We start from the raw sequence: 19,225 nt of genomic DNA, 5'->3' as shown, positions 1-19,225 counted from the left end.
TACCGGTCTCTGGGAACACTTCACAATTGATCAACTGTTTCACCAAGTGTGCATTTTCTTTTGTGTACCTGTAATGCTAAAGGAGATTTCATTCCCAGAGGAACATATATGTCTTGCCTTTTGCGTGGCTTTGAAAGGTTGTTTCAACACACACACACACACACATACACACACGCCACACACAAACTTCATGAGAGGAATATTAATCAAATTACTCCATTTATCTTGATATAATGCCATCTAACTGATAAAGATACAGTATCTGTAGTAATCTACACAAGCCTTTTTAAAAACAACTTTAGATTTTTTTTTTGATGAGTGCTTCATTAATAATGAATTGCTTCATTATTAAACTGACTACAGTGCAGTTCTGTAGCTGAGGTTTTTATGGACTTACCTATAGCCAAACTAAAAGTGACAACTTCCTCTTCCTCAGCCCTTCAGCATTAAAAGAACTGTTTTCTTTTTTGAGACTTAGTTGTACATGGCAGCAAATATTCTGATCCTCCATGTGTGATTTAAATAGACATTAGGTTTATTTAAATATTTTAATAATAGATTATTTTTAATAATTTTACTCCATTATTTTTTATAGTTTTACTCTGTGTTTGCATACTAAACAATTAAAAAAGATTTATAATCAAAATATTGAACTTGTGAAACAACTAAACTGTTTTTTAAGAAACAAGTTGGTTTTGTAGAGGATTTGGGAAGGTAAAATACAATTATGCTTACTACTCTCTTGGTTACCGAATTAAAAAAAAAAAAGAAATTAAAGTTGAAAAGTAAAGTCAATTAAAAAAACCTCTCAATTGAAAAACAAAGTAATACATAAAATAAAGAGTATTGAAAATTAATGAGTTATTAAATGCTTAGGATTGTTCAAAACAATTAAAAATGAAGCTAAGCTTTCAAAATTGTTTACTTTAATATCTTTTCCAGACGTGTCTTTAGCTGATAATGTCTTTACAGTGAAAATAAAAAACATCAACAACAAATAAAAAGTGATCATTTTCTCTGAACTGCTCTTTGGGACAGCAGGATCAATGATTAATTCATCTTTCACTAATGAGAGTTAGTGTACTTTTGAAAACTGCCAAGCTAAAGGAATGCATGGGAGAAACCCTTAAAAGAGTACAAAGTCTTCTGTGGTTGGTGAAACAGTCACAGAAATCTATGCATCTGGTTCCTTAACATTTTATCTTACCCAGGAACTTGATTTCTTGATACTTAGGAACCTGTTCAGATGTTCCTTGCAATTTAATTTTTTCCCAGTAGGGGGAAGTATGCGCTGCTTTTGTAAAGCCTTAAGCTCCTAAACAGAGAGGAAAGCATCTAAGAAACAAAGAGAGCTGTCCAAATTTCACAGAATCATAATGAGGAAAAGAGAATGAAATAGATTATGATAATAATATTGGAATTTATAAAGAGATTTGCAAAAAGATGCACAAGGTATAAATTAATTTTCTAATTGTGTGGTTTTTTTTCCTGGGCTTATTAAAAAGTATAAGGTGAGTGTGCTTTGGAATCTTTAATAAATCTTAATGTACATTTTACATTATAGATCTTTCATTATCATTTCAAAGGCCGTTTGCCAAGATTTCCAGGTTTCTGTTCAGATCTCTAGAGGAGAGTATTGTTGAGATGATTTTATTTCTCATACCTGGAAATGCACTGATTGAAAGCAGTGGCTATAAATAAACCTGACATAGATATTCATTTGGAAGGAAGGTGCACACTGAAGTACATTTCAGTCAGTACTGTGCAGACAGTCTCAAGACTGAGTGAGTAATAAAAATGATCCAGATGATTCACTTCGGAATGATTTTTTTCCGGAAACTCATATCAATAAGGGTAGTGATATGAACCAATGAGCTTTCATAATGATTTACTTTGCTGTTTTGATTGGTGATGGATGCAAATTAGTGCTCAATATTGACTGCTTTGTTTAGAATTGAAGGCCATGGGTTTTAAAGTACTAGTAATAGTTTTTTAGTTCTTTTGTCATTTTTGTTGTGTGTGTTTTTTTATTTCACTTGTTTCTGCTGTCTGTTTTCAGTAGGAATGATCCAGAGAAAGCTAATGGAAGAGCCTAAACATTTTATGTATTTAACTGTTACTTAGAAAATATCTGGAATAATATGGTTCAAAGAGTATTTATAATATGTTTGATTAATTAAAATAATTATTTTCCTGTGATTATAATATTGTTTAATTATCCATTTGTTATGGAAGGTGCTTTTGAATATGACAAAACAGCAAACTCAGCATGATCCTTAAAGTTGCACTCAGCTTCTGAATTTGCTTGCCAGATGAAATTAGATGAGGTTATTTATATCTACTACTTCTGGGAAGTGCACTAAACTGTGAATTCAGATACCTGGATTTTCCACTTTTGCCTAAACTGATTCTTGATAAGTAAGTTTCCCTTCCCTGGGCCTAGTTTCCTTGTCTCTCAAATTAAGGAGTTGGACTAGATGATCTACATGTATCTTTGTAATTCTAGTTAAGTCTGGGACTACTGCTGATACAGAGGAATGGTGTTTGTGTATTCAGAACACCAAAATCAATGGTTGAACATTTTTGAAACATTTTTTTATTCCTTCCTAGTTTAATGATTAATAATACATTTATTGCACTATAATGTAATTTGAGGCATATACATTATTTTGGCACTGGGGACAGATTTGTGTTCTTAAGTCTATTGAACTGTTATGAAGACTTGGGGCTAAAAATGTATATACATGGAAATATTCTTGTTTGCAGTCAAGCATGACTATCTGCTGGCAGACATAGATCTGTTCAGATTCATAGATCCCATTATAGTGATTCCATACCTTCAGGAGGATTAATAAATTCTTATCAAATTGAGATTGTTTTTGGGTCCTCTGATTGGCATGACTTCTTAACCTGAATTCTTCATCATTGTTTTTGACTCAAATATTGCCAAATATCCCAACAGTTCAAATGTGTGTGGTTTTTTTTATTGCTTTTTTGTTTTTGGTTTTTTAAACTCTAGGTGCTATTTTCAAATTTTGGTGAAAAGCTTGGCTGTCCATCTAGGATTGGACTCCAAGCTGCCGATATAGCTTTTAAAACCACACAAGAAATGGGGATTAACATTTATTTCAAATACTTATTTGTAGTGATTTATCTACATTTAGGTTCTCAATAAAGATCATTTTCAATTTAGATTGTGTTTATTAAAATATTTTTCATAAAGCATGGTGAGTTCTTAGGTGAAGGTATTGGTGTCATGTCTAAAATCAGCTTCTGATAAGAATTGGTATTCATATGATGTTTCCTTTGATTAATGTAATGTCTATTTTCTTTCTCTCCATATATTTTGGATCATCTTATGATTCTTAAAGAAAAACAAATTGGCAGAAAAGCTAAATTTAAGGTTTAACTTTGACCTGCAATTAAAAAAACATTTACAATATTGTAAAAAAGCCTGAATAAACAAACAATACACTTGGGATAGGGTGGTGGGTGACACTTCTGCCAACTGTAAAATTTCCTCCCTGACTCTCAATTTCTCCATCTGTAAAACAGGAAAAGTAACAGCTAGCAGGCCTCGTTCTTTACAGGTCAAAAAATGCTGTTTCTGACAATGTAGGTGGTATTTCATACAAGTATAAATAGGACATTTTGTTCAAATATAACAAAAGCATAAGCAGAAATTATACAGATGTAACATGATGCTTTCAAGATTTTTCTTCACATGTTAATGACATCATGGACTGGATCTCAGCTTGAAGTTTGATTTTGTAAGAAAGTAAACACTGCCTTATTTTTTACTTACTTCTGAGTGAAATTTGAACTCATAAATCAAACTATGAAATAAATAACCTTATGAAAAAAATGACTCCAATGAAGGTTTTAAAATATCATGTTCCCTTAGTCAGTGGTTACTTGTCAGTATTTTACTTGGGCTTGATTAACTCTGGTCCTGTGTCTTAAAGGTTAATTCCAAATCTCCTGGGGCCTCTTCCTAAACCCATATATCCTTCTTTCTGGGAAGCTGATTTCATCCTCTCTTTTCTTGGGGGAAGTGGATGTACATTTTCTGATGCTCTTCAACCTCCTACTATCTAAAAAACATCCATACTTCTTCCTATTGTCTTTCATTCTCAGACGATGAACTGTTTCTTTTTTGTTCAAGGCGGATTTGTTCACCCGGATCCTTAACCCCGATGCTCATCATCTCCACCAGACTTGTGCTATAGTTATATCCTTTCTCCAGTATCTTTAACTTCTTCCTCCCTCTACTCTTTCCTTGTAGCAGACTGTAAACATGATCCAATCTGAATCACTTTTAAAAAGTAGAATTCTTTTTTCACTTGCCAAAAGTAATAAAAGTAATCTTTCTTGACATTTATCTTCCTTCATTTTCTTGAACTTTTCAATAAGTCTATACTAAGCTGCCTCACTTTTCAGTTTACCTCTTCAAAACTCATCATAAAACCCGTGTTCCTAGTGACAGAATCATCTCTTAATTGCCAAATCCAGTAAAATGTTTCTGACCTCTCATCGGGTCTCTTGGCTGCATTTTCCACTGTTGACCTTTTCCCAATTTTTTTGGGGTGGCTTTTCCTTTGGCTTCCAAGCATTGCAGCACTATTGGTTTTACTCTTCTCTATTCCTTACCCTCACCATCCTCCATCCCCCCACTCCCTGCCTGAACACATACTATGCTATCACAGTGATTCATTCAAAATCAAAGTGTGACCATGCCACACTTTTTCATACGATTCTCTTTTAGCAGGTCACCTCTGACCCAATGCCAGCAGAGGGAGAGGGGGCACCACCCTGATACTTCCAGGTGGAGGTGAAAGCTCAGTCTCTCCACCAGGTATCCAGTGACACCACTCTGGCAAGGAAGGGAAGGAGCACATTGTTCCCCTTCCCTAGTGTCCTCTGGAGGAGTGGGAGACCTCATTCCTGCTGGAACATGTTGAAAGTTCCAGCGGGAATGAGACTTCTGATTAACCCCCTACTTGGGAGGGAGAAGGGTGGAAATCCAGGATCTCCATGTGGCCCCATTGACACTCTAGGAGGCCTCCTTATTGTGGGTGGAATTAAAATCCTTATTCCCCATTCAATCTTCTTTAATTCTGAGGAGACAGAAGGAAGCTAGGTAATAGCGGTGAGACCACAGGAAAGGAAGTAGAACTGGGAACCCAACTAAGCTGAGTTACTAGGGCATTCCAACTGGGCGGGGAAGGAAGGGCATTCACAAGGGAGGCATGGACTTTAAAACGTATGGATATCGCTAAGACAGGCAGTGTGCAGATAACCAGTCACAAGACAGTAAGGCGTATAAACCAATCCAAAGGATATTGCTAAGGCAGAATTCTTTGAAAAGACCTATTAGGAGTTAGCAAGACTACCCACCCCCTAAATTAAAAGGCACACACTTTCTCTCTCTCTCTCTCTCTCTCTCTCTCTCTCTCTCTCTCTCTCTCTCTCTCTCTCTCTCTCTCTCTCTCTCTCTCTTCTCCCTGGCAATCAAGGGTTCCTGACAATTCCCTCCTGTGATGGGGGAGCACATTCCTGCTTCTACATGGCTTATGGCCATATGGGCCTCCACCCTTGGACTATTAGACTTTAATTAGCTTGGACACTAAACTACCCCTGACTGTAACATGGAAAGGAAGCTCTGGACACTGGCCTGCTCTTGGAACCCCAGATACACCTTTTCCAGGGCTGGCTGCTCCCAATAAACTTTGCTCCTGTTCATTGTTTTTGTCTGTGACTTCATTCTTCGATTTTCGCAAGACAAGAACTGGGACTCAACACCCACACTTTTGGTATCAATTCCACCCAGAGGGCAAAAGGGTGCCTCTTAACAGCTGGGTCAGATTGGAAGTCTAGGCTCCCTGCTTACCCTTTCTTGACAGGGGTGAGCATGAGACACCTTTTGTTTCTTTTTATTTTTTTCCATTGTTGTTTAGCTGGAGCAGGACGCTTGTTGCTAAATGTTTTCTGTTTTTCTAGGTTGCCCTTTTTCTAGTCCTTTGGCCAGAGAGAGCAGGCTTTTCCTAAGGCTTTTGTTTATCTCTTTTGTCTGTTTCTATTGATGTTTATGGATTGCCAGCTTTCCCATACCTACTTTGGCATATATGAGATACAAGAAAAACTCGGGTAAACCATTGCCTTGCTGTGCCCGGGTCTTGTGGAACCCAGTTAGTTTGCCTTTTGTCTTTCCAGTCTATGGTTTATTGATATGTAATACCCCATCTCCATTTATTTGTGTGTCTTTATTTGTGGGCCTTGATTTATTTCTTTATGACATTTTCTTGTGAATGTATGCTAGGCCTAGTACATTAATATTTCATTAGCAATTTATATAAGAATGAGCATAACTAGGATGAATCCATGTGAATAATGGGCACCTATTATTCGCTTTATTTATCCAATTTCAAAGAGACTTTGTGACATGGTACCTGAGAGTGGGAACAAAGTGAGGTCTGATCATTATTTCTGGTTTCTGTTGAAGTATACAGTCTAGATTGAAGCTCTTTGTTCCCACAGGAGCTGTAAAAGGGAAGAAAGTTTTAAGACACACTTGGAAATAAGTCTACAGTGTCACCAGCTTTCTTATGCCCTTATTTGTTTGAACATCTGATTTTATCTTTTTTGGCCTGAATATATATTATGAGAAATGTGTTTTAATTGGCATATTCTACTACCAGTTTGTTTTTTAAAGCTATAGCAATGTAAGATTTAATATATTCATAGATTGAAATGTGTTCCTTTTGCTCACATGGTGAATTTTAATAAAATAAGGATGATGTGGAAATAGATTTAAAAAATGACTACTAGGTAATAGTTGATTTCCAAAATTAATCTTAGCAAATATCCTTATTGTATCACTTCTTTTTCTCAAATGGAGATTCCTGAAATGATTAATATATTATTTGTCAAAAACTTGAGAACTCACCTCCAAGCATCCTTTGCTCAATCATTATTAACTATCATGGGAAAGAAGTCATTTGTAGCATATTCACCATTGCTTACCTTTTGCCTCATGAACATGACTTTCAAAAAGATTTTGTTGTAGAGAGAGATAATAAACAATTAAGAACCCCTGAATGACATTTTTTAGGCCATTTACTATAGATACCCTTACAGTTTAGCTATAGTTTGGGGGAGAAATATCGATGGACTTGGACTCTGCTATATTTGACTATAACATACATGCCCTTGAATGTGTGTTGGTAACACCTGTCTGAAATATGTGCTTTTGGTATATGAAGAAGTATCATATGTTTAATTTATTAGTTTTTAAATTGTCTGGGGAATTCAACAGTATGCCCAAGGTATATATAACAGGGGTTGGGAAGATCTGCTGGATTTTATATACTGATGATTTCCTGGAAATTTAGACGAGGTCATGACTCTTGTTGGTCATGATAATTAAAGATTCATCATCATCATTATCATCATCATCATCATTATCATCTTCACTAGAGGCCTGGTGCATGAAAATTCATGCACTGAAGCGGGGATCCCTCAGCCCGGCCTTTCTCCTCTCACAGTCCGGGAGCCCTCAGAGGCGGGGGTGCGACCTGGTGATCAGGGGAAGGCGACACCATCACACCTCTGCTGCTGCCACTGCCGGCAGTGCAAGCCTCGGCCAGCCCTGGTTACCTGAGCCTCGGGTGGCCCGGGGCAGCTGGGCAGCCGCCATCCAAGGCTTGCCTGTGCCTTGGGCTGGCCCTGAGTGGCTGGGGGGCTGAGGGGACTGGGGGACTCTAGAGGCAGGTGCGCAGAGCAGCCAGGCCTGCCTGGGGGTGGGTCCAGCCTTGCCGCGTGTCGGCCGCCCTGACAGGGCTGAGGGGACTGGGTGCCACCATATTTGAGGGCGTGGCAGTCAGTTAGCATATGCCCTCCTTATTGGCTGTGGGTGCTGCCATCTTTGAGGGTGGGGCAGTCAATTAGCATATTCCTTCCTTATTGGCTGTGGGTGCCACCATTTTTGAGGGTGGGGCAGTCAATTACATATTCCCTCCTTATTGGCTGTGGGCGCTGCCATCTTTGCGATGGTGTGAGGGTCAGTTAGCATATTCCCTCTTTATTAGATAGGATTGCTATTCACATTAAGGGGGAGATTACTCTTTATCAGATACTGTACTAATATGCTTTGCATGCATTACCACACTTAACCCACCCACCAATGAGATAGTTATTAGCATTAACTTTTTTTGACAAATGAGAAAATTAAGAATTGAAGACGTTAATTTATTACAAGTCACAAAGCAAATGAATTATAAAGCTGAAACCTGGCTTTCTTACCCAGAGGCCATAGGTAACCATTACACCGTTCTGCTCCTGCGGGGGAGACACAACTTGAATCAGGCCTGGAAGGAAGCCTAGATATTAATGTGTGAAGTATGTCTAGGAGGTCAACATGGTTGTTGTCCTTACCTTCTGTGAAATATGTTCCTAATGCACATATTGGGTACATTATTACACGGTACTGTTAAATAATTATAGTACGTATGTAAAAGGCAAGTGCATTTATAAATAGGAAAATTGATCCAAGTGCAGAATTGTGTTAAGGTTTATCGAGGCAGCTTAACTTTTCTGTATGTCTTATATTGACTGTTGTTTCTAAGGAAGTTTGGTGATTCCAGGCATGTTGTTTTGTGTTTTTTTGTTTATTTGTTTTGTTTATCCAAAAAGGGATTGGAGAACTTCGTGTGATTTACTAAGGTATTTTTCTTCTCATGTGTTTTAGAGAACTGCTTTCATTTGCCTGATGCATTTAGGAAGGAAGAACAACTATGAGTCTCTTTCTTGTGTCTTGAGGCAAAGTTGGTTTTGTTTAAAATTTGGAAGTGAGCAGATTAACTTATTGTCAGAAATCAAGAACTCAGAAACATGGCTTAGTTTAGATGTCATCTACAGGTTTTTGTGGTTTTAGGATTCAGTAACTTCCAAACATATTGGTTGGTATTAGTATACTGTTATCAGAAATGGCACAGATGATGCCCATTTCCTTTAAATAATTAAAATTTTACTTTTCTAATAGAAAAGCTGAATGAGTGTGTTTTCTCTGGAGTGTAGATATATTTTGCAAGTTCATAGAATTATATGACAGAAAATGATGTGTCCTGACTACAGCTCAGGAGAGGGAGCCTCTAGGACAGAAATTCAGTAAAGAGGATGAAGGGGGAAAAATTTGTTAATTTTGAGAAGAAAGGGATGACTAAAGTAATAGCTACTTTAATTGAACATGCATTCTGACTGAGGTCCTTATATATAAAAAGGCAGCTAATGTATCTATTTTACGGGGAAAAATAAAGAAGTAGACTACAGGGTAGCACAATCAATTCAGATTTCTTATTTTTTTAAATATTCCCCCATTATTTGTATTTATTTATTTATTTTCCATCACCATTTATTAATTCCCTCTATGCCTTCTTTCACCTCCATTTACCCCTCAAGTTAAATGTTAGGTAAATGTCCAATTATAATGTAAAAGAGTGTCAAAAAGCAACCATTAAACATAGAAACATTTGAAGATATTGAAGAATATTACTTGTTTAAGGAAATACCAAGATCTTGCTTTGAAAAAAACTTTTAGAAGAGTTAAATATCTATTACCACAGAGTCTATTGTTTCCTTTAAAATAATTTTATCCAGGGAATTTAAGAAATTTGTTTGTTTAGAAAATTGATTTATATGCAGCAATACACTCATTGTATAATAGAAGACAGGAGATGGCTGGTTACATAATATAATACATTTCTTATTATATGTTTAGGCATGTACATATTATAAATGGAGAAATTTCAATGATTGTTATTTTGAATTACAGAGCATTCATGTCTTAGGAAGGACTTAGGTTTTTCTTTTTGGAAGGCAAAAACTAGAGCTATCTTTTTATCCATCCAAGTTCTGATGGAAGAGGGGACCTTTAAGGAATTGTGTGAAGATGAAAGAGCATTTGGTGTGCTGAGGGCAGATGGCATTTTATTAAATGACTAGAGGCCCGGTGCATGAAAATTCATGCACTGGAGAGGGGATCCCTAAGACTGGCCTGCCCCCTCTCACAGTCAGGGAGCCCTCAGGTGCCAGAGGTGACCCAGCGATCAGGGGAAGGCGACGCCCCCATCACACCTCTGCTGCTGCCACTGCTGGCAGTGCAAGCTTCGGCCGGTCCTGGTTACCTGAGCCTCAGTCAGCCCTGTGCAGCTGGGCAGCCACCATCCGAGGCTTGCCTGTGCCTCGGGCAGGCCCTAGGCGGCTGGGCAGCTGCCATCCAAGGCTTGCCTGTGCCTCGGGCATCAGCTGGGCAGCCGCCACCCAAGGCTTGCCTGAGTCTCGGGGCGGCCCTGGGCGGCTGCGGAGCTGAGGGCTGGTCCAGCTGCACCGTGCTCCTGCAACCCCCCTGCTGGGCTGAAAGGACTGTGGGACTCTGGCAGGGATGAGGGGACTGGGCGCCACCATCTTGTGGCTATGGGCACTGCCATCTTTGTGATGGCATGACGGTCAATTTGCATATTCCCTCTTTATTAGATAGGATAGTGTTTTGGAATGGACTTCAGAATGATAGATGGCTATGCATTAAGCTAGTATTCTGAAATTAGAGAAGATTGGAAATTATATCATACCCATATAAGGGAAAATCTGGTAGAATAAAGCAGTATGATAATGAAAAGCCATTTAATGAAATTATATGAAATGGTAACTATTTGGAATGAGCCAAATGTTTTCTCTTTGAGTAAAATGCGTAGAGTGTGTGTGTGTATGCATGCACGTGTGTTTATTTATAAAGTATATGCTAGAGAGGTAGTCAATGAGAAATAGTACAGAGTTGGTCTAGTTGGTTCTTAATATCTGTGACTGAGTTCTACTTTGGTTGAGGAGGAGAAAGGAGTTAAAATTAAGTAAATAATTTTCATAGGATCTGCAAAATGCAATGAATAAGGAAAAATGATGATTTTTAGGAGTCCCAGGAAGGGCCCCTAAAAACATCTACAGAGATCATGGAAAGCTTCAATTGGAAGGGGCATGTTGGTTGAGATCTAACAAATAAGTGGGATATGGCCAAGATTCAGTGAAGAAGGGGCCATAATTAAGGAGAATTATACATGGCTACAGCAAACAATATCTCTAGATTTTGAAAAGAAAAATAATATTTATTTAAATAGGTTGGAGTTCAGTGTTATATTATGATTTATAATAAGAAATATATATTTTTGTCTCCTTCCCTAGTCCCTGCACTGAGCACCTAAAACCCTTATAATTTCCTAAGTGCTGAGAGCTGTAAGGTGTCCTTTTTATGTTAATGAGGTAGCTGTTGTACCCCACCTAAGGATGGAGCCTGTAACTTTCAGTCCTACTTCCCTAACCTTCAGGAAGGTGAAAGGGGCTGGAGGTTGAATCAACTGCCAAATGGCCAAATGATTTAATTATTCATGCCTATTAGTGAAGAACTTTATAAAAACCCAAAAGAACTGGGTTCAGAAATCTTCCCATTGGTGGAACACATGAAGATTTAAAAGCTCGATCATGGAAACTCTGTGCCCTTCCTACAACAGCCCCTCAATGCATCTCTTTCATCTATGTGCTCCTGGCATACATCCTTTGTAATAAACTGGTAATCTAATAAGTAAGATGTTTCTATGAGTTATGTAAGCTGCTCTAGCAAATTAATGAAACCCTAAGAGGAGGTCATGGAACCTCTGGTTTATAGTCAGTTGGTTAGGAGTACTGGTAACAACCTGGAATTGCAGCTGGCCTCTCAAGTGCAAAGAAAGCATTGTTGGAGTCCCCAATTTATAGCTGGTCAGTCAGAAGCACAGATGACCACTTTGCTTGCAACAGGCTTATAAAGTGGGGCATGGGGCAGGCTTGTAGGACTGAATCCTTAACCTGAGGAGGCTTATGCTATCTCTGGGTAGATAGTACCAGAATTCAGTTGATTTCTTGGACATCCTGCTGGTGTCTGAGAATTGCTTGGTATTGTTTGGGACTCTCCCCAACCCCCCTCTCACCACACACACACACACACACACACACACACACACACACACACACCATGTTGGAATTTGGTCTAGGAAGCCAAAAGATTAAGTGTGTTTGAAAGATGCAGCAAAATAGCAAGCATCAAGAATGAGTGGGTCTACAGAGAATGGTAGATGCTTATCACACTTATCTTGTCAACTGTGCTAGAAAGTTTGCACTTTATGCCAAAAGCAATGGTAAATCATTTAAAGGTTTTAAAAGGGGCCAATTGTGACATCAGCATTTCATTTAAAGCATAATGTGGCTGCACTGTTGGGGAAGGATTTGACAGATACTAAGACATGGGCAGAGCATCAGATAGCTTGCGATCCAGGAGAGAATTTATGGTGACATGAATTCAAATAATGAGAATGCAGATGGGACGAAGAAGACAGAGCTAATAGAAATTTAGCAAGTGAAATATAAGGAATCATACTGAATAGAGAGGATGAAAAAAAAAAGGGCAGTGAAGGCTATTGTCTAGGATGCTCTTAGTAATTGGTTTAATGGTGGTATCAGTTATTGAGACAAGAATTAACAGGAGGTTAATGCTGAGTTCAGTTGGATGTGCATTGAAAGGCTTGTGGGGTGTTGAGGTAAAAAGGCAGGAGGAGAGCTGGGCCTGGAAAAAGGTCTGGCTGCAGGCAGTGGTTTAGGTTTCATTAGCATGTAGGTGACATTTGACCTTAGGAGAAGAAGAGTTCACTCAGGGAGAGCATGTAGAGAGCAATAGGAAGGAGATTTAGGATTAAACCCTGAGGAACCTCAGCATTTAAGGGGAAGACAGAGGAAAAGTCATCTACAAAGCCGAACAGTTTCTTAGAATGTAGGTAGGAAAAATGAAATGTGTCCAGTGTCAAGTAAATAGAATATTTGAAAAGTGAAGGATTTGGTTAATATTTTCAGGTACTGTAGATAGGACACATGAGACACAGATTTAAAATGTGTAATGGATTTGGTAACAAAGAACAAATTCAGAGCGGAGTTAGATGAAATTCCAAGTCCATTGCATGTACCTACTCTTTTCTTTGACAGTTCTTATTGAGTTGTTGGCACATGTGACTTTGTTGACCACTGCCCACTTTAAATTAGGACACTGTTAGTTCTAAACTAACAAGATAGTGACTGCCACCTTCTTGATACATGTCCTCCTGAAATTTGTGATGCTACAATCAATATAGAAATGTACCTTCTTTATTCTGGTCTGTGAAACTATGATCAAAAGTGAGCATGAGACCAGCACCTGAATCTCTTGTATGCTTGGATCCTTAAAGTTTATAGTATAACCACTTATCCATACTGAGTAACAATATTATGTGAAAAGATATATGTATTATCTTTCATAGGTTTGTTTCAAAGCTGGAGAAGATATTGACTTTATTGGGCCAGAAAGAAAACACGTGCTTCTGCAAAATTTTAATTATATATATTTTAAGGTTATTATCACTATTTTATGAAACATGTGTGTGTGTGTGTGTGTGTGTGTGTGTGTGTGTGTGTGTGTATACTGTGGTATTTCTTATTCTGTACTGTAGTAAAAAAAAAAGTTTCAGAGTTACTGTTATAGTAGAAACAATATGGTATTTATAGTGAAAATACCAGTGTTTGAAACCCAGATCTGCTACTTGGGTGCTTTGTGATGTGGGCAAATTTCTGAATCTCTTTGAGTCTTTTGTTCTTATCTATGAAACTAGAGGCCCAGTGCACAAAATTTGTGCACGAGGGGGGGGGGTCCCCTCAGCCCAGCCTGCACCCTCTCCAATCCGAGACCCCTCAGGATTAGGCCTAAACCAGTAGTCAGACATCCCTCTCACAATCCTGGACCGCTGACTCCTAATCGCTCACCTGCCTGCCTGGTCGCCCCTAACCGCCCCCCCCACTGGCCTGGTTGCCTCTTACTAACCCCCCCGCCGGCCTGGTTACCCACAACTGCCCCCCTCTGCTGGCCTGGTCACCCCTAACTGCGCTCCCCTGCTGGCCTAGTTACCCCTCACTGCCCCCCTTGCCAGCCTAATCATCCCCAACTGCCCACCTACTGACCTGGTCATCCCAAACTGCACCCCCTTGCTGGCCTAGTTGCCCCTGACTGCCCCACCACCAGCCTGGTCACCTCTTACTGCCACCCCTGCCAGCCTGGTTGCCCCTAACTGCCCGCCCCCCCGCCCCCCCCCCCCCCCCCCCGCTGGTCTGGTTGCCCCCAATTGCCTCCCCTGCCGACCTGGTCGCCCCTCATGGCCCCCCCGCCCCCCCCCCCCCCCCCGTCGACCTGGTCACCCCACGCAGCCTGCTGTTCAGTCGTTTGGTGGTCCCTCACTAACCCCCCTGCTGGCCTGGTCGTAGGCAGCCATCTTGTGAGGGTGTGACAGTCAATTTGCATATTACCTCTTTCTTATATAGAATATGATCTTGTCAAGTGTTTCATAGATCAATCAAGCATCTCATGAGCCTCACTGCTAGTGTATGTGCAGTATTTATGGCAGAAATCAATGAAGAGCCTTTCCTTTACTCCACATTGTCTGGTTTTCTTACTTTAACAAAAAAAATATCCCTGTTTGGGTAGCTTAGGTTGGTTAGAGCATTGTCCCAATATGTCAAGGTTGTGGGTTCAATCCCAGGTCAGGGCACATGCAAGTATCAACCAATTAATGTATAAATAAGTAGAATAACAAATTGATGCTTCTCTCTCCCTTCCTCTCTCTCTAAAATAAATTAATAAAAAATAAGTAAAAAATAGAGGCAAATTTTGTGAAGAATGAAGTGCAGCTTTTAGGTATACAATTTGATGAGTTTTGATAGTTGAATATTCTTGCATAAGCACTTCTCTTGGCAAGATAGAGAACATTTCCATCAGCTCAGACTTTCCTTATAACCTCTTCCCATTAATCTGTATTTCCTTTGGCAACTGCTGTTCTGATTTCTACCATAGATCACTTTACTGTTCTTCAACATTATATAAATGAAATAATTCACTATATACTCTTCCTTATTTTTAAGTTCAATATATTTTTGAAAGTCACTCATGTTGCATTTATCAAGAGTTCATCATTGTGTTTCATGCTGAGTAATGTTCCATTATATAAATATGTCACAATTTGTTTATCTAACTTCTTGTGGTTGGACATCTCAGCTGTTTTCAGTGTTAGCTTATCTATCCTATATAATAAAAGGCTAATATGCAAATCGACTTAATGGCAGAACGACCGGTTGCTATGACATGCACTGACCACCAGGGGGCAGATGCTCAACGCAGGAGCTGTCCCCTGGTGATCAGTGTGCTCCCACACAGGAGTGCCACTCAGCCAGAAGCCCTGAGCTGGGCTCACGGCTGCTGAGTGCAGTGGCAGTGGCGGGAGCCTCTCCCGCCTCCAAGGCAGCTCTAAGGATGTCCAACTGCAGCTTAGGCCTGCTCCGTATGGAGAGCGGGCCTAAGCCATCAGCCTGACATCCCCACAGGGCTCCCAGACTGATAAAGGGTACAGGCTGGGCTGAGGGACCCCCACTCCATCTGAGTGCATGAATGTTGTGCACTAAACCTCTAGTATATATAAATGCCTAAGTGACCGCTGGACCACTCGACCGATAGCAATGATGCACACTGACCACCAGGGACAGATGCTCAATGCAGGAGCTGCCCATAGTGGTCAGTGCACTCCCACAGTGGGAGCACTTCTCAGCTGACCAATGGTGCCAGATGCTGGGCTCATGGCTGGTAAGCCTCTCCCGTGGACACTCCCCCGGTGCGCCCTTCCCCCACCTGGACTGGGACCGGGACCAGCATTGGGACTAACTGGGCATGAGCCCACAGCTGCTTCTTGGTCATGGGCGTGCCGGTATCATCCTAGGACGGCACACGGAGACCGCAGCAGAGTGGCAGCGAACCTACCGAGTGGTGGCAGTGGCAGGCACAGTGGGGCCGGGATGAGCAGGATCGGCAGGGTGCCAGGCCCGGGCTTGGGGTCCTTCCCTGGCTGCCTGCTGCTTTGTGCACTATTACATCCCTCTGGGGATGTAGGACTGCTGGTTTCGGCTCATCCCCACAGGCCAGGACTCTAATTACAAATAAGCTGCTATGAACTTTCATGTACAATTTTTTTTTGCACATGTATACTCTTTACTTGGAGTGAAAATGGTGGGTTTTCGAGTGTGTATAAATGGTTTACCTTTTATTACATGGGATTGTCAAATAGTTTTGTAAAGTAGGTGTACTATTTTACTCTCTCACCAATGATATGAAAACTCTGGTAGGTCCCCTTCCTTGGCAACAGTTGAAATTCTCAGTCTTTTTAACAACAGCTGTTTTAGTGATGTCAAGTGGTAGCTTACTGTGTTTTTTTTGGGGGGGGGGGGGGTGGGGAAGATACAGCTCTCTCTGGAGAAAGGAAGACTGCCTCTTGTTTCTTTCTTTGGAAGTTCAGGCACCACAGTAGCCTTTCTTTTTTTTTTTTATTAAGGTATTACATATGTGTCCTTATACCCCCATTGCCCTGCCCACCCACCCACCACCCTGCCTTGACACCCGAACCTCTCCATGCAGAGCTCCAGTGCGCCTGGCTCACCCCTCGACCTCTCTGGCCTTCTCTGGCCGCTTCAAGCCCCGCCCTCAGTCCCTCAAGTCACCTCGGACTGGTCCTGCCTTCTCCGGGTGACTTCCTGCTTCCGCCCCATCTCCGGAGCTGCACCCTGCCGTGCGCGCAGGTCGTTACGCGTTACGGCATCCCGGCCATTAGCGTATTAGCTCTTTATTATGATGATGATATAGCTCTATGAAATTGTCTTTTTCTCACGATCCTATCTAATAATAGACAAATATGCAAATTGACCATACCTCTGACACACCCACAAGCCAAGCCACGCCCACCATCCAATCAGAGCGAGTATGCAAATTAACCCAAACCAAGATGGCTACAGAGAGCAAGGTTTCCTAGGTAACAGAGGAAGCCAAGCTTTCTGCCTGCCCTTGCCAGGCCTAAGCCTCCACTCAAGCTATAAAGTTTCAATTATAGAAGGTAAACAAATTCAAACAAATGGCGGCAGAATGGAGCTTGAGAGAGCAGGCCAGGATTGCCGCCGGCAACAGGGGAAGCAAAGCAAAACTTTCCGCACACCCTGGCCGGGCCCACCCGCTTAAGGCAACAAAGTTTCAATTATAACCCCAAGACAAATGGCTGCCTGCCTCGGAGGGAGCCCCAGGCTTGGCTCCGCTCCAGGCTACAAAGTTTCAATTGAAGAAGGAAAATAAATTCCAGATACCAGGGCCTCGCTTGGGTTGCCAGGGGTCGTGGCTGGCCTGCAAACCACCACAGGCCCCTCGCTCAGGCCGCCCCACACCCCAAGGGAACCCCCACCTGATCTGGGACGCCCTTCAGGGCAAACCAGCTGGCCCCCACCCCTGTACCAGGCCTCTATCCTATCTAATAAAAGAGTAATATGCAGATTGATCATCACTGCAACACACAATATAGTTTCCCCCATGTGGTCAAAGATCCTGCCCACATGTGGACACAAGATGGCCACCACAAGATGGCCAGCAGGAAAGGGCAGTTGGGAGGCACCCGGCCTGCAAAGGAGGGCAGTTGAGAGGGACCAAGCCTGCAAGGGAGGGCAGTTGGAGGTGATCAACCCTGCAGGAGAGGGCAGTTAGGGGTGACCAGGTTGGCAGAGGAGGGAAGTTGGGGGCAAACAGGCTGGCAGCAGAGTGGTTAGGGGGTGATCAGGCTGGCAGGCAGAAGCGGTTAGGGGCAATCAGGAAGGCAGGCAGGCAAGCAGTTGGGAGCCAGCAGTCCTGGATTGTGAGAGGGATCCCATATTGGAGAGGGTACAGGCTGGGCTGAGGGACAACCCCCCTCCGTGCACGAATTTCGTGCACCGGGCCTCTAGTTTAGAATATAATCCTTGAGGAAAATATGCACACACTTTTCTTATTGTAACTGAGGAGAAGACTAGTCATCCTTGGTGGTTACTGATTCTGACAAATATAGCATTCTACCAATAACGAAGTCAGGTATTTGCTTCTCATGAACAGTAGTGGTATCTAGAAAAACCTGAGCAAGTGCACTGTCCCGAGTAGCAGAATAGGTTGTTGTATCACAAAATAGTAGGGAATGGTATACACATTAAACATTTTAATTTAAAAAGACCATAAAATTTTAGGTAATAGGTTATATGCTTTTTCTATTTTTGCAAGGAAAAAAATGTTATATGGAAACAATATACAGGTTGGGGCAAAAGTTGGCTTAAAGTTGTAAGTATGTGAAACACAGTGCTCATTCTTGTATTATTATTTCTTAACTAGAGGCCCAATGCACAAAATTCATGCACAGGTAGGGTCCCTAGGCCTGGCCGGCGATCAGGGGCAATCAGGGTCTCCACCACCCCGCCTTCCCTCCTCCTCCTTCCCTCGTTCCCTCAGTGCCCTGCCGCCACCACTGGTCACCTGCCATGTTCCGCGCTGCCCCCTGGTGGTCAGCACACATCATAGTGAGAAATGAATTTCCGGTCTCCCAGCCAAACTCCCGAGGGGACACTTTGCATATTAGCCATATATATATATATATATGTGTATGTGTGTGTGTGTGTGTGTGTGTGTGTATGGCCTGGTGCACAAAATTTGAGCACAGGAGGGGGGTCCCCTCAGCCCAGCCTGTACCCTCTCCAATCTGAGACCCCTCAGGGGATGTCTAACTGCCGATTAAGGCCCGATCCCAGGTATCAGGCCTAAACCGGAAGTCATACATCTCTCTCACAATCCTGGACCGCTGGCTTCTAACTGCTCACTGCTTTCCTACCTGATCACCCCTAACTGCCCTCCCTGCCAGCCTGATCACCCCTAACTGCTGCTGCCTGCTGGCCTGATTGCTGCTAACTGCCCCCACCCCCCACTGGCCTGGTCGCCCCCAACTGTCCCCCCTGCCGGCCTGGTCACCCCCAACTGTCCTATACCCTGTCTGCCTGGTCTCCACCAACTGCCCCCCTGCTGGCCTGGTCGCCCCACGCAGCCTGCTGTTTGGTCTTCCGTCTGGTTGTTTTGGTTGTCACAGCCCCTGGCTTTTTACATATTAGGATTATTGTATTACTAAAGGCCCTGTGCACAGAATTCATGCACTCGGTGGTGGTGGGGGTCCGTTAGCCTGGCCTGCGCCCTTTTGCAGTCTGGGAGCCCTTGGGGGATGTCCGACTGCCGGCTTAGGAGCAGGCCTAAGCCGGC

General features: G+C 42.0%; 1 protein-coding gene across 2 annotated transcripts in view; it reads left to right on the top strand.

The window, feature by feature from the left end:
- Positions 1–19,225, top strand: part of KHDRBS2 (KH RNA binding domain containing, signal transduction associated 2) — a 523,179-nt gene that overhangs the window by 678 nt on the left and 503,276 nt on the right. The window lies entirely within an intron of this gene.

The sequence above is a fragment of the Eptesicus fuscus genome, chromosome 10 (genome assembly GCF_027574615.1).
Source record: "Eptesicus fuscus isolate TK198812 chromosome 10, DD_ASM_mEF_20220401, whole genome shotgun sequence".
Taxonomy (NCBI): domain Eukaryota; kingdom Metazoa; phylum Chordata; class Mammalia; order Chiroptera; family Vespertilionidae; genus Eptesicus; species Eptesicus fuscus.
The sequence above is the reverse complement of the archived record's forward strand: the minus strand, read 5'-3'. Positions and strand labels throughout refer to the sequence as shown.